The sequence below is a fragment of the Antrostomus carolinensis genome, unplaced genomic scaffold (assembly GCF_000700745.2).
Source record: "Antrostomus carolinensis isolate BGI_N321 unplaced genomic scaffold, ASM70074v2 scaffold13809, whole genome shotgun sequence".
Taxonomy (NCBI): domain Eukaryota; kingdom Metazoa; phylum Chordata; class Aves; order Caprimulgiformes; family Caprimulgidae; genus Antrostomus; species Antrostomus carolinensis.
In genome coordinates this window covers 74280-89186 of record NW_010340757.1, presented here as the reverse complement: position 1 = coordinate 89186, position 14907 = coordinate 74280, and the positions used below count along the sequence as shown (strand labels likewise).

The following is a 14907-nucleotide window of genomic DNA, read 5'->3' as shown; positions in this document are numbered from 1 at the left end:
ACTTTCCAGCTGTCTTAATAGGACCCCTGCTTGCGGCAGCTTTTCACAGCGGAGAAAGCAAATCTTTTCCTTTTGTGTGCAGCTTCTGTTTTCTCAGAAGGTGAATCATACACTTCCAATAACAGGATAACGTCTGAAACAAATCTACAATGGGCTGAAGAACCTCATGTATGACTTTATGAATTAACGCTCGCAGGAGCCAGTATGACATCTCATTCTCCCATTTCCTCATTTAAAACAAAAGTTTCCCAGATCCTCATTGTGTTTCTGTTACAGGGAAATGCATTCTGACTCTGCAAGACTCTTAGGTGGGAGCAAAGGCCAATTTAAATTTAGAAATTAGGAGTGGTGAGAATAACAGCAGTGACAACATAATGCAGGTGAGAGTATTTAAAACTGAAAAACATTACTAATTAATAGTGAAGTGCCATTTGTGACTTTCATTACAGTAACAAAACCACTTTGAAACAACATTTTTTTTTTTTGTTTAAATCAGAGTAAAGCGGTACTTAAAAATAGGACATGATGGTCTATTGTTCTACCTCAAGGGGAAGAAGCAAAATGCATCTTAATTGTATACAAGTTCCTATAGGCACGGTAGTAAAAAAAAGAAAAAAAAAAAAAAATTTTGCTTTTAATGCTAGGGGAGGACGATTGATACGTGATAAATCTTCTTATAAACTTCCGTGGAAGCCTGAAGAAAGAAAATCAATACGTAGCATTTCAGAGTTTGCACCTGCTGACAGCGTTATTTGCTTAGTTTTTCTGTCTCTTTTCCCTAAGCCCAGGAGAACACATTCCTGATAGCGCAAGCATTAGCCCGCCTGCGTTTGGGGCTGCCTCCCTATTATGGGCTGAACTCCTGATGACTCTTGTTAATGAATAGGCTGCCAAACTTCCTAGGAGAGGAGGCACACGCCTGGGCCTATTCTAAAGGGACTGACGGATGCCATTCACTTCTCATTATGAAGATGCTTATTCCGCGGGGCGCTCGGCTGTTGCCAGGGCTGTGAGGAGCGGGCGGCCGGGCGAACGCCGGCCCCGTTAACAGCGGGATGCGGGGTCTGCGGGGCCGTCTGGCGAACAGCCCCTCCGACACGGAGCTGGCACGTGCTGGCGCAGCGGGAACAGACCCAGGCGTGACAAATTACTGAAAGGGCTCAGCTAAACTTGCGGCTGACGACCACCTGAGCCTGCGGACCGGCCATCAGCGCTCGATTCATTGCGCAGCCCTTTTAGGCTGCGGTCTGCTTGTGGGCCTGCTTTAAACAAGGCAGGGAGACTATAAAGGCTTTTCATGCTATGCCTAATAATATCCTGCTGTTTAATGAAAGACCTTGCACATCTAACACATAAGCATACAATGTGTAGAACAACTGCTAACACACCAGAAGTTTGTACCGATTTTGCTAAATATTGCACGGAAAAACAGAGCGGTGAGATTTTGACTAGGTTAGTTTCACATCTCGTAAATTCCTTATTTATGAGATGGAAGATGCCCCTAACCACACAAAAGTTTGGGAATAAAACACTCAGCCAAACAGCTGGGCAGCTACACGAGAAGCATCTGAAAAATAACATAGAGTTTTGAGTTTAAGCCAAGGTCCAGAGAGCTGTGCAGATCGATCAGCAGCTTGTGAGGCGTAGGAGGAAGATCTCAATTCAGTGCTGCTCTTGCAGATTAAAAAGCTGAAAACAGGAGGTGCAGATACCACAGACTCAGCAAGGAAGTCCACTGTATAAACCAGCTCCACTTCACCACCACCCTTCTCAGCTCAGCACACGCGTTGCGTCCCTCCCAGGCTCCCCTAAGCATGACTACCACAAGCACAGTGGCTCCTGCCATACATGCAGCAAATGAGATGCTCGTACTAGTTTTCACTTACAATCTAATCTAAAAAGCATTAAGTCACTGCAAGAAAATTAAACTCTTTGCCATCTCTGTTTTAATACACACACATACTAGGGAAAACCGTTTGGAATCATTTAAAAAAAAAAAAAAAGTCAATTAAAGTTTTACCAAAGTTTAGGAATTTTAATGGAGGCATTAGGAACATAACAAACAAGCTGTAAGGAACCCTCTGAAAAATACTGCCGGCCTGTAAATATAGGTCAAGGAAGCAGCACAACATCACAAATACCATCCGATCTCTCACACAAAACCTTGGTTCTGTAACTTACACAAGTTGCACTTCTTGTAAGCAAACAAAAACACTGTTTTGCTACTTAATTGTGTTTATGCCAGAATCTTCTGTAGGCATCACTTCATTAGTCATCTGTCAGGTACCCAAGTAATGTATTTTGAGGATCCAAGAGAGCATAATATACCCAAAGAATAATAATATAAGATAGATGGGGATGGGGGGCAGAGGAGACGACTCAGCATTCCAAGACCGTTTGTACAGGAGCTGTTTGAAACAGTGATTTTCAATTGCAGCCTCAAGAAGCTTCATATTTATCACCATGTAAGAACGCTTTCATCCAGATAATCGCTCGTGCAACACTTGATCTGTCAAAACTGCAGCCCTTGCAAATGTGCTGTGCCTTCATCCTTAAGAACCAGTGGTGCGATTTTCCTTACTTACACGTTAGAATGTTAAGCTCAATCTTTTCAATATGAAATTTGTGTCATCTCTCTCCTGTGAGCTTTCAGCATAGCGTGTCTGACAGAACGACACCCACGAACGCTAAGCCTCGTTGCATTATTGAGGTCACGCCAATATGCGCAGAGTGCCATCTAAACTAATACTTTTAAAAAAAATGCAGCACATGTATCAGCAAACTCCCATTCCCAGCTCATTGCTATGCTCTGGGTTAAGCGCCAGGAGAAAGCTTGAAGTGTCTGGTTGGCTTTTCTACGGAAGCCTCAAGGCTAGATTGCCGAAATGAAGCATGCAAATCGTTTTCTGAAGACGGCCTGGCTGCAGAGAGGATGGGTTATGATCTTGAACCCTACCCCGGTAAAGAAGCTGGACATCTGGCTTCCCTGATTAACTAAGCCCCCATTTATCTGAAGGTTGTGGGCGTCCCCTGAGATATTCAGATAAATGGAGTTATATTAGACATTCAAAGGAGCTGATCAAAAGCAGCCTTTTTTAATATGTATGGCAATTTGACCCACCTCTTCAATGACTGCATTATTTTACATTTCGCTTCTATCGAGGTGCAGCTCCAGAGCAAAATGTTTCCAATGGGCACAAACATTTTTTATTTACTTGACATATTAAATGATGTAGAGAGCCATGACAAGGTGTGAATTATTGACCATGAATATATATAACTTAGCTCCAATTTGAATACAGCCATCAAATCTCAGTATTTGAATATTATGAGCTTTTAGAACTGTTTTATCAGTGTATCAATTATTTTAATAGTTCAACCATACAATGAAAGCTGTTTGAAAAAAACATTAAAAACAACTATTTGCAATAAACCATGTCACCTTATTGCAAGCAGTAGGATGATCTGTGAAGTTCTGTGGTGAAACACATGCAGGACCTCCTTCCAGATGGAGAATCCAAAAGAAGAAAAAAGGTAATTTTTTTTTAAATTCACCAGAGACACAGGTATGAGTTGGTGCGTGGCTCCAACCTACAAGCATCACTTCCACATTTAATCTCTACAATGCAGAGCCAGTTTCAGACACATGGTTTAAAACATAAAGAGTTTGAAAAGCCTTCAAAGTCCTCGTCATCTGGTTTCTGCAGGTGAACTGAGCCATCCTGGGGTCAGGATCTGTCCAACGTTTCCCTCTCTGCATGTATGCACAATGTTAAACCATAAATAACTACATATTTAGAAATGGGGGGGATATAGAAGATGATTATTCAAACAGATCCTGAAAATTTAGAACTTTTGCTTATTAACCTTAATTCTGTGCTGACCTCAAGCAAAATTATCAGCTACCCATCACTGTTGATGGTAATGACCAGCAATTCCTTCCCCACACTATTTTTAGAAAAGAAAAATATTTTGGCAAAATTTATATACTCTCACTGATATACAGAAACAACTCTGTATTTCATTGAAACAGCAATCTTTTCATGAAACTAAAAGGCAAAATCATTTGTGGGTTTGTGAATAGGCAAAGAGAAAACTGACTTGCTACTCTCCACAGTTTGTTGTTTGTAGTGTGCCAATGCCAAGGGGTTCTAGTCCTGGGACTGGAACCCAACTGCTTGGGTCCATGGAGAGCACACACTGAAACGACTGTTCCTCCAGCTCCACAGGGACTGCCAAGGAAGTTAATACAGACTATTGGCATGAACCTATTGCAATTCCCATCTGTGATGTGAATCCCACCCTGGGAAGGGCTTTCGGGGCATCTGGCCAGCGGAGAAGCTGAAAGTATAGATGTAGACAGCTCTTTCCAACCCATCAGACATCAAGGCTGTCCACATGCCTGCATGCCAATTCCTTCTTCCACTCAACTTGGGAAGGAGAAAGAAAGAGACAATAATTTGAACTTATTGTTCAATGCAAGAAAGCACGTTTCTCAAATCTACACTAGAGCTTTCCAGCCTCACTGGTGCTTACACAGGTAGTGAGTGAAGAAGAGAAGGAAAACTTGTTTTGCATATAGCCTGCATATAGCTGATTTCTTGGGCAGGCTTGACAGACTTTAAGGCAGAGAAAATACAGGGTTGTGTTGAACTTTTATTTTACTGATTGCCCTGTCAAGATTTCAGTACCAAAGAACTACCGATAAGTCATTTCTGACCATTACACGTATTTCAGTATCCTCCTAACTTGTATCATAAGAGCCAAAGATGGTTCCACAAAAAGGGTTTGCTCCTGACACCACGACAGCAGTTTTGAAAACAAATAAGAACATAAATGTTTGGGACTTACCCAAGTAGAATAAAGCAGGGACCATAAAATTGAGGTTAACATAAATGTATCGCTAGATGACCTTTATGCACCTAATTGTACTCCTTCAGCTCTGAACAGGACAGAGTTACTGTGCTTTTAAAATGTTGTGATAGGCAATTTCAGTGTGAAACTCAATATGCTTGATTGGGCTTGCCATCATTTATGGTCTAGTGATCGTCACTACTGCATAAATTTAACTGAAAACTTTTGGGGGAATTTTAGTAACGTATATCCTTCACTGAACAGGTGCAATTAAATTATACCTGTCAACAACTGCAGATTTATGTGCTTTTCTTTTAAACCAAAGCATCTGAGATTAAAACTGTTCATGTCTTAAACTGGTCAATGTAACATAGAAGATATGTATTAGATGAGGCTGACTCTGTATAACTGTCCAAGTCAAACCAACGGTTTTGTGCAGGGGGGGTGAGGTTGGCTCCCTTGCCCCGTGGTCAGCCCCCAAGAAGGCCATCTGTCTGCAGTGCAGCTGGGGGAGGCAGGGCTCGATACTCTCCCTTGGCGGAACGGGGATGACTAGTGCCAGGGCTGCTGTTCCTCCTCCTTATCCAAAATGAGCAGATGATCCTCTGCTGCCAAAACCAAGAGCTCATCCTCTCCGCAGCATAATTTTCCTCTGCTCTGCCACCCCTCAGTGCAGAATTGCACAGCCAGCCAGCCCTCTTTTACTACTGCACTGGATGGACTCAAGGGGGAATTTCCAGTCATGGGGGACAGCTGGAGCCCAGAACACCCTGGTGTACAAGAGACATGACTCTCACTGAAACCGACAGATATGGAGAGGTTTTCAAACGTATTTCTTGTTTGTGGAGCATTTGCTCAGTGCCTCAGCACCATGGCTGGAGCTCTGCCACCTCTCTCCCCCCGAGCCAGGCCTGGGTCTTTGCACAGGATTACAAAAGAACCTTAGTCCTGACTGATGGAGATGGGGCTTCAGATAATGACACAACACAGAATAAAAAAAAATAACCTGTAATTGCTTCAAGTAACTTGGCAGGCTGCTACAGCATTTTCTAATATGTGCTGTGCAATACATTTGTTTTCTCACAGACGGTCGCCATTAATTGCTTTACAGAGGAAAGTGAAACAAAACAACAACAGAAACACGTTTCACACGGTTTCAAACCATCTCCATCGAAATCAAGTAACATAACAGCAAAATCATACTGAAGGTGCCCTGAGGCAAAAAGCTCCAGCTCATGCTCTTCTGCGTGGAGCCCTGCTCTGGCGCTTGCTCTTGGCTCTGGTTGCTTGTTAGGTAGCACGATGCCCAAGGTGTGCTGCGAACCACCAGGCTGGCAGAAGCACTCGCCTGCCGCTCTGGGATATCAAGAATATGTGGCACATTAGTCATGCCAAGTGCTTCAGGGAAGAATTTTGCATTTATTATGAATAAAGCAGAAAACAAGCTTTCATCTTAATTTACTACTCCTCCTCCTTGCGGGAAGCCCCCGGGAGCAGATACATCATACCATTACAGACCAATCGTTTCGGAGTAGGAGTGAGTGAAGGAACAACGGTTACTTTCCTCATATAATACAGTTCTGCACTCTAACAGCACTTATGTTTATCCCTATCTGAAGCTTTATCTATTCTAACACAGAGTACTCGTGATGATCCCCTATCAGGTTCGTACAGATACCTGCTCTGATGGAAAAAAAAAGAGTTAGAAATGCACCTCATCTCCTCTCTTAGCTTTGTTCTCATCGAGATTGTTCCTAATACAGCACAGACAAAACACTACAGTGGTGCACAAACCAGTGGCAAAACTACAAACACATGTGCCTAGAAAAATGGCACTGCCATTGGACATTGCACAGTCAGCCCTCTGCACATCCAAGGTCCATCTAGCAGCTGTACTCCATGCTTCACCATACTGATAAGGCTTTGATTGAAGTTCAATTGATTAAAATGATGACATAATTGCCTATTATCAGTTAGTGCAGCAGAAGCCCTAACTGGTAAATCATTCTGCAGGGCACACAAAGATTTATCCACCAAGAAGCTATTTCTGAAAGAGTTCTGTATTGCAAGAACTATCGTGACCTCAGTTGTACAAGCTTTTGCCCAGCAAATTAGTGAGTCATGATTTCTCCAATATGTTTTCTCTAGAAGTATCCATATAGATCCCTATCCAATCCTAAGAGATACCCTAAAGGGAAAGGAGCTGCTCAGGTCTGATTGAAAGTCACCTTCCCAGTGCCCCAGAGCAGGGAGATCTAGAGATGGTGAGTTATTTTGTGGCTATCTCATCCAACAGAGTACTTATTCACCCAGGGAAATAACAGGGAGACTCCAGAATTAAAGATGGGTGGAAAAGGCCCGGAAAGCAGATAGTTGAGAAGATCTGCTGGTCTCCTTGAGGCAGCACAGGTTGCAGGAAGAGATGGAATCATAGAATCATAGAATGGTATGGGTTGGAAGGGACCTTAAAGATCATCTAGTTCCAACCCCCCTGCCATCAGCAGGGACACCTTCCACTAGACCAGGTTGCTCAAAGCCTCATCCAGCCTGGGTGGACCTTCAGAATAACCTTATTGAGAGCACAGCCTGTCCACATCTTGCCTTTGCCTATGCACTGAGCAGGAGCTTAAGAAAAGGAGCTGCCATCATGCAGAGTCCTTTCCGTACAGTTCTAGAAGGAAAGCTGCTCGATGACTGCAGAAGACAAATCCCTAGGTCGTATTTTCAGGGAGATCATTATAACACTGTAGCTGTCCCATTTTATCAGTGTATGTACAGCTGCCGATGCTCACGTTCTGCAATTATCTGGCTTGTTCTGCAAACGGGGTGATCATCAAGGGATAAATAACTGGAGGAAAGGTCACATGTTACCAAGCAATGCTTCCCCCGTGCTTTGTTGCAGTCTTAATTTTATTCAAACACTAACAAAATGCACCTATTTCAGTAATTCCACTAATGAGCTGTTACTTTTGGACATCTTAGAAAAAGGGCAAAGGTACAAAGGTTCAATTATTTGTCATTTACTTATGCCTTCCAGTTCCTTCAAATTGGCTGCTTGAACACACAGGGATAACATACTATCCTTGGTCTACTATTGTTAGCCACATACCAGCAATACTATCCCCTTTTACTTTTATTATCCTCTTTGTTACAGCATATGTGTGTTACAGGGAAGGGGAGGCTTCTTTTGAAAGCTTGAGTATTTTTCCACTGAAATAGTATTCTAATAATAATTTGTTTGTGAACAGCAGCAGTAGGATTTTCAGAAACATTAAAAGTCACCCACATCACCCTTTGGAAGGTATGGTAAAACTCCTGGTAGCTTTTATCAGGCAAATCTTGAGAACTTCTTGAAAACCTCAACCCTGTAATAACAACAATAAAGATCAACTAATACAAAGCCAGATGCAAGACTGTACATCCATGTCCTTCCCCAACACACAATCTCTTCAGAGGTATCATTCAAGTGGTGTTGAGAAATGATGGTTTATGAAGACAGATGCTGCAGTGCATGAAAAGCCTCCTCAGAACTTTGTGGGAAAAAAAAACCCCAGGTGCATTTGCACTGAGTGGTCAGCATTCCTAATCCTCATTCAGAGGAAAAAGTGACTGAGTGACTGAACCCATAGAAGAAGAACTGTTTGGGAGATGGCAGTGCTGTTTTGGAGCTACAAACCTGAAACCCACAAACCATTACTAGTGGGGTTTACACATATCATGCATCTGCCTTCTGCATAACATGGGTGCTCTCTCAGAGACTGCAGATTGCACCGTGCAGGTCAGGTTAAGGAGAAAATTGTGAACTCACTAATTTTTGCAGCATGTGTGGATCAAATATTTAATTAAAGTCAGACCTTGTGTGTGCTATCACACAATATAGCTTATCTGTATATGCAACATAAAGACATCGTCCACCAGTGTCTGTGATTAATTCACCACTTACAGATGACCAAGCCATGTGGTATTATTCAGTGTATTCCAAGTGCGAGACCCTCACCGGGAGGCTGGATGACCTAATGGAAACTAAAGGACCAGAACACGCTAAGTGAGAAACAAATAAGCTATATCCACACAAACGAATTAAATATGCTAAGGAATGCTCTGGCACTTCACCTGTTTTGTATGGAGCACCTTGCATTCATGATATTAATTTTTTTTTCGTTTCCAAAGCAAGATGGCTATGTCAAAGATTTTACACTTAAGAAGAGAAAAAAATCATATAGATGGGGAGTATTATTACCTTCATTTTACAGAGGACACAAGTACAGAGAGACTGAAAAATGTATTTCAAATTTACACAGGATGACTTTGTGGTTAAGGAACTAGAAAATAACTCGGGTCTTAATTTTTTTTTTTTCCTTAACAGATTTCCTGTCTCTCCTGTTTTAATAATTTTTAAAAAGGTAGACTATATCTTTTTAAAACAATTCTGATAACTGATATGTTTTAGAAACATAAAAGTTAGTTTAATTAGGATTTTTTTTATGAATAGGAATTCTGTCGTTTTAGAATCTTAAGCAGAACTGATTTCATTTTTGCAAAGCTAAAAATCCTCTCTCTCTCTCATAAGATAAAACATCCATTTTTGGTAGCAGTAGCAGGGTGCAAAATACCCAAACCTTTGGTTAGTTTTGGACTTCAGCATCTTTAGATTTGCGCCATGTCCACATATTAACTGGGGAATCAAGTTTGGGAGAGAAGCAGAAACAGTTTTCCTGGTAGCTTATTGTTTGCATTTGACAGCTGTTGGAAACTGCTTACATGCTGGAAATATTAATAGTCCTGATGGAGATAAGTGAGGCAGGCAGGCAGGCATGAGAAGAGCTGTTTATCACATGGCTCTCCTATATGGCTGCAACTTCCTCTGGACAAGTCAGATAATATGATTTGGTCCTAAAACATGCACAGCAGATAGTGGAATGTTTACTTGGAGCTGTAACCAGAAAATAAAGGCGGCAGCATGTTAAGTAAGTGAAAGCCTTGCACCTTCTCATTAAATGTTGGGCTCTTCCTGGAGCTTTAAGCAGCCACAGCAATTACTTTTCGAGTCTACGCAGGAGGGAAGAAGAGAATCTTTTCTTTCCTGGGGACCCTGTTTCAATGACTTATGGCTCCGTACCTCATGATTAGATTGCTCTAATGTCCTATACATGTTCCTTTAGCCTCAGGGCACTCAAAAAAATAAGGCTGATACAGAATGTAGCTGCCTGCTTATTAAGCAAGAGCTCATGTCAGGACCACAGGTAGCCACTCAGTTGGTATGTGCACTGCCTCCCCATGATGAAATTCCAGGTGGAACTCAGAGGGATCCTGCAAACCTCCAAATGCCGAGGTGGTGAAGCCTGGGCAGTTGGGGGATCTCCTCATGGGGATGACCGTGCTGAGCACAGTCTGAGCCACAGTTCTCTCACCATAAATGCAAAAGAGCTGCTAGCAGAGGAATACTCAGTTAGCTGGACCACATCTTCCTATCTTTTACTCAGACTTTTAGGGAAGGTGCAGACTTGCCTGCAAGGTCTGAGTTTATTTTATTAATGATATCAGTTGCTGATAAAATGCTGTTGGCAGTCACTTATATTTGAAAATTTTATAATTAAAAAAAAATGATAGCCCATAAGAGCACAAGAAAGAAGCTTATAACAGTTTTCAAAAATGTGTTGCTACACTTTGGTATTGCACATATGAAAAAACACAAACACACAAACATGTACTTATAGACTTACAGGTACATGTGTCTGAACACGTGTGAGTGTATACCCTTCTCAGTATATTTTAACATTATTACACTTGTTGCCACCACATTTTCCAAACGCAAGCATATTCACCTAAAGTCAGAAATGTCACCAAACTGATACACTGCCTCTTAGAAAAATTCAAATACAACATTAGCTCTACTCCTCAGCCCACTCTGTTATATACTGCAGCTTGAGAAAGTGTCAAGGTCACTGCATTTCCTCAGAGCCCATCCTTTCAAGCTCCATCCAGCAGTATCAAAGTGACAGACAGTTAAGAATCTCCCAGGATAATGGCATACTCAAAACCATTCAAAAACTGAATGTACCAGCAATAACTTAAGTCATTCTCAGCTTTAAAAATTAAACAACCAGAGACAGTGGAAGAGGGAGACAATGACAGATTCATAATTCAAAATTCTTCAGAACTGTTCATCAGACTTACAAGACAATTAAGTAACTTGCAAGATAATTTTGCCACAGTAAATCACAAGTCAACTTTTGTAACAACATTACATTTAAATGATACGGGAAAGCAAGCAGAAATTATCGAAATGCTTCCCTCCACATTCACTTCAGAAATCTGGACGCTTTGGAAGTTGAAAAAGGGATAATTACTGACAGCTTAAAGATGACAAGCAGTGCAAAGGCAGGAAAACACTTGCAGAATAGCTGACATAACAGAAGAGAGGAATCTGTTTCACCCAGCTATGCACCAAAGCATCACTTGAGGTAGAGCACACCGACCCTTGAGGGCAGCCAGCAGGCAGAGGGGGTCCCCATGTGTAGGGGGGGGACTCCTGTGCCATGCCACCCCACTCAAACTGCATCCCCCTCCCCGCAGCCTCCTGGCAGAGCACGGCTGGCCATGCAGAACAATAGGATGTCTTCAAGCAACCTGAATCCAAAGCACAGAACCTTCCTCCATGAACTGGCTGGCCTTTTCTCCAAAGCAGCATGGAAACTGCCTTACCTGGGAAACGCCTGCACCACTGACTGCGGTTTTGTGAAACCACAACAGTCCTTGCAGCGAAACCAATGCACGCCTGGGTGTGATTAATGTATAACACACTCTTACCGCAATGCTCCGAGTTGCTTACTAATTTACCGGATAGGTAAACAAATATGCAGAACAGTGAGATGAGAGGATGATAAAATTACCTAGAAAATCTATGCTAAACGGGGAACAGTCCACACTTATATATGCAAATACACAATTAACTTTCAGGGGCAGGGAGGATGGGCTGGCAATTTCAGACTCATAAATCAGTAGAGATTATAGTCATCTACAAATTTGCTGGTAAAAATCTGTTTCAAGTTACTGAGCAAGATGCCACAAGTGTTATTTAAATGGTGCATATACGCCAAGGATGAGTCAGGAGATGGTTGTTATCTACACAAACATAAGGAAATGCCTTTCTTGATTTTAAATAAATTGAAACAAAAATTGAAATTCAGTTAATTTTAAATCAATCTTTTTGCCTACAATAAGAGTAGCAAGCTGTCTGCTAAACTGAGCTGCATCACACACGCATCTTGTTAATGGGAGAATCTATGCCTTGAATGAAGGAGTAAAAAGTACTGTAAGCCTGATGAGAGATAATGAATGAACTACTCCATTGCTTATAAGAATATAATACTTTACATATCACTCATACAAATATATTTGATCTCTTGATATTCATTAGTATGTTTCCAGCTCTTCAGAATGAAATGTTTTCCAAATGTAAATCCTTGGAGAGCTTAATTTCTCTGAAAATACAAGATGTTACAAACTGTGAAGCAGTTATAAATGTTTACAAATATTTATTATTTATTTTTAAAGAGGATATCCCATAAAGGGTCTTAACACATAGTCTAGAAAAAAAATAAATTGAAATACCTTTAATCATGTATGATTCCTTCCCCCCTAGAATGAGGGCAATAGCACTGATTTCTAACAGCACATACTATCCCACAGCCAAAGGACTTTATGCACACGTGAGACCAGCCACACCGAGTTACTGATGAGCAGCACAGAGACGTACAGGATTCTTAGAATTTACTACTGGTATGGGATTTTGCCTCCTGTCACAAATGTACAAAGGTCACTTTTGTGCCTTGGATATTACCAATCGACTAGCAATCTCTCCTTCAAATTCTCACTCTTTCGTTAAGGGAAAATCTTTTCAGATGAATTTATAATCATATATTTTCCACCTACTAAAGGGTAATAAGCCATCACTGTCAGTTTGATAAGAATATAAGGATCAGGCAGCTACAAACACAACAAAATATAATTACACAAAATAATTTTGCCCCTTCTAGTTTATTACAGATCTTTTCATTATTTCTGGGACTAGCACTAAATGGCTCAGTTTCAGGTCTATTATACTTGATAATTTACATTCATTACAATCAGGGATAGGTAACTGTGGGGCTTATTATCACATCCATTATGAGTGACACCATTTGCAAGATGCTCCACACTAAATGTACTTGTTGCTGCAGTGATACAGGCTGGGAAATTGCTCTACATTAGAGGATAAGAAAGGTAGAATAAATTAGAAAAAGGCCATCAAGAAATCAGTGGGGATGTCCCATCTTTAAATTTAAAATAAAAAAAAAAGAGGGTGGGAGGTTTAAAATTATAATCTGACATATTCGTAACTGTTGTAGATATTCCAAAGCAGAGCAGACCTGACAACTGAGCAAGGGATCTCCTGGGCACAGAACTCTGAGTAATAGACAGAGTTTACCAAAAAACTCAGGGCCGATTTTGTGAACCCGTGAGGTTACGAGAGTTTTGTCAGGGCTTAATTTCCAGCTGATACTTTCACGCTGCTCCCTTTTTGTTCCATAGGAACCCCCATAACTCCCGCTCTACCTGAGCCCACCGGGGAGCCCCAGGAGCAGGGTCCCTGGCTGGCAGCCGTCCCCACTCCTCGCCCCAGCCCCCCGGGGCGCAATCATGCTGTTTTATTCCTCTGCAACAATCAGGCAGGCACAGCACAACACCTGGTACTCCAGTCCGGGGCCCTCCTTGGCAGCTGACTGTGAAATCTCCCTGCCAGGTGGTTGCACTTCAATTACATTAGCTAGGCATTGTAGGGTTAACAAGTATCCAGAGGAAATCTTTTATTCATATAACACAGTATGCCTTTTGTTGATCTTTGAATCATGTTGCTTAAAATCCATTAAATTAAAATACTCTTTCAAGCACACAGCCTGCAACAGGTACAGCAGTACGTACCCTCCGCTGCCTGCTCATGCACCATTGCCGTGAGCGAGGTCCTTTGGTGAAAATTTGATCCCCAAAAGCAGATGATTAAGTCAGCATTTAAAATAACATTTTTTTCCCCTGGAAGTGACCTCTCAGTAGGGGGAACAGATTCCCCTTTCATTGCATAGCTCAGCCAGTGTGCATGCTGTGATGTCTCCCCATTTCCCCAAAGGAGTAAATTAAAATTCTGGTGCATGTTTATGAAATATGCTTTTTTACTTATAAATTACAGGTCGGGGGTGTGCAGGGAGGAAGCAAAACTGAAAATGTAAGCAACTCCTTCACAAAAAGGCACATTAATGTAATAGTTTCACTGCTGCTAATTTCTTCTAAATGTTCTACTGTTTCTAAAAAAATTCCCCATAGCTTTTAAGTAACTCAGGTTGACCACAGTCTTATAATCACATTTGATTATGGGGCAAGAGGCTAGATAATGACTGAGCTGTATGATACACTATTAAACAACCAAGTTCTAAATTCAAGCACAAGAAACATTATGGTGAAAATGGAAAGAGTACTATGGAGGATGCTGAAGGCCTGTTTGGCTGGCTACGCAGCCCTAGCTGACAGTCACTGTTTTAATACCTAGGACTACTCAATTTGAAACTAACTTTAAAAAAATGGGAGAATAAGATACAATTAGAAAACAGACTTGTTTGCAGGTAATACAAGGCACAAGAGGAACAAGAGCAGAAGTGCTGAAAACTGCCCCAGGAGAGGCTAGTACACCCCCCCCCCCCCCCCACTACTTCTGCGTATAGCAAGAAATTAGATTATAGAAACAAAGTGAAGGGCTTTCAAAAACCAGCAAGATAGTCAGACAAAAGAGACGAAGAGCCACCGGAGTCCTTTCCAGAGCAGTTTTCAAATTAAAGCATACTGCAGCAGAAGAGACAGGCTGGAGTCCTGCTCTGGCAGGGAGATTGGACTAGATGATCTTTTGAGGTCCCTTCCAATCCCTAACATTCTGGGATTCTGTGAGTTGGGCTGTGAAAGCTGCACATCACAGGGGAAAGAGGTGGAATGACCCTTCCCCGTGGTGAAGACCCCCTCCCAGAT

General features: G+C 41.7%; 1 protein-coding gene across 1 annotated transcript in view; it reads right to left on the bottom strand.

The window, feature by feature from the left end:
• LOC104531399 (ral GTPase-activating protein subunit alpha-2) overlaps nucleotides 1–14907 on the bottom strand; it is a gene marked incomplete at its 5' end in the record, with an annotated part of 103867 nt that overhangs the window by 15915 nt on the left and 73045 nt on the right.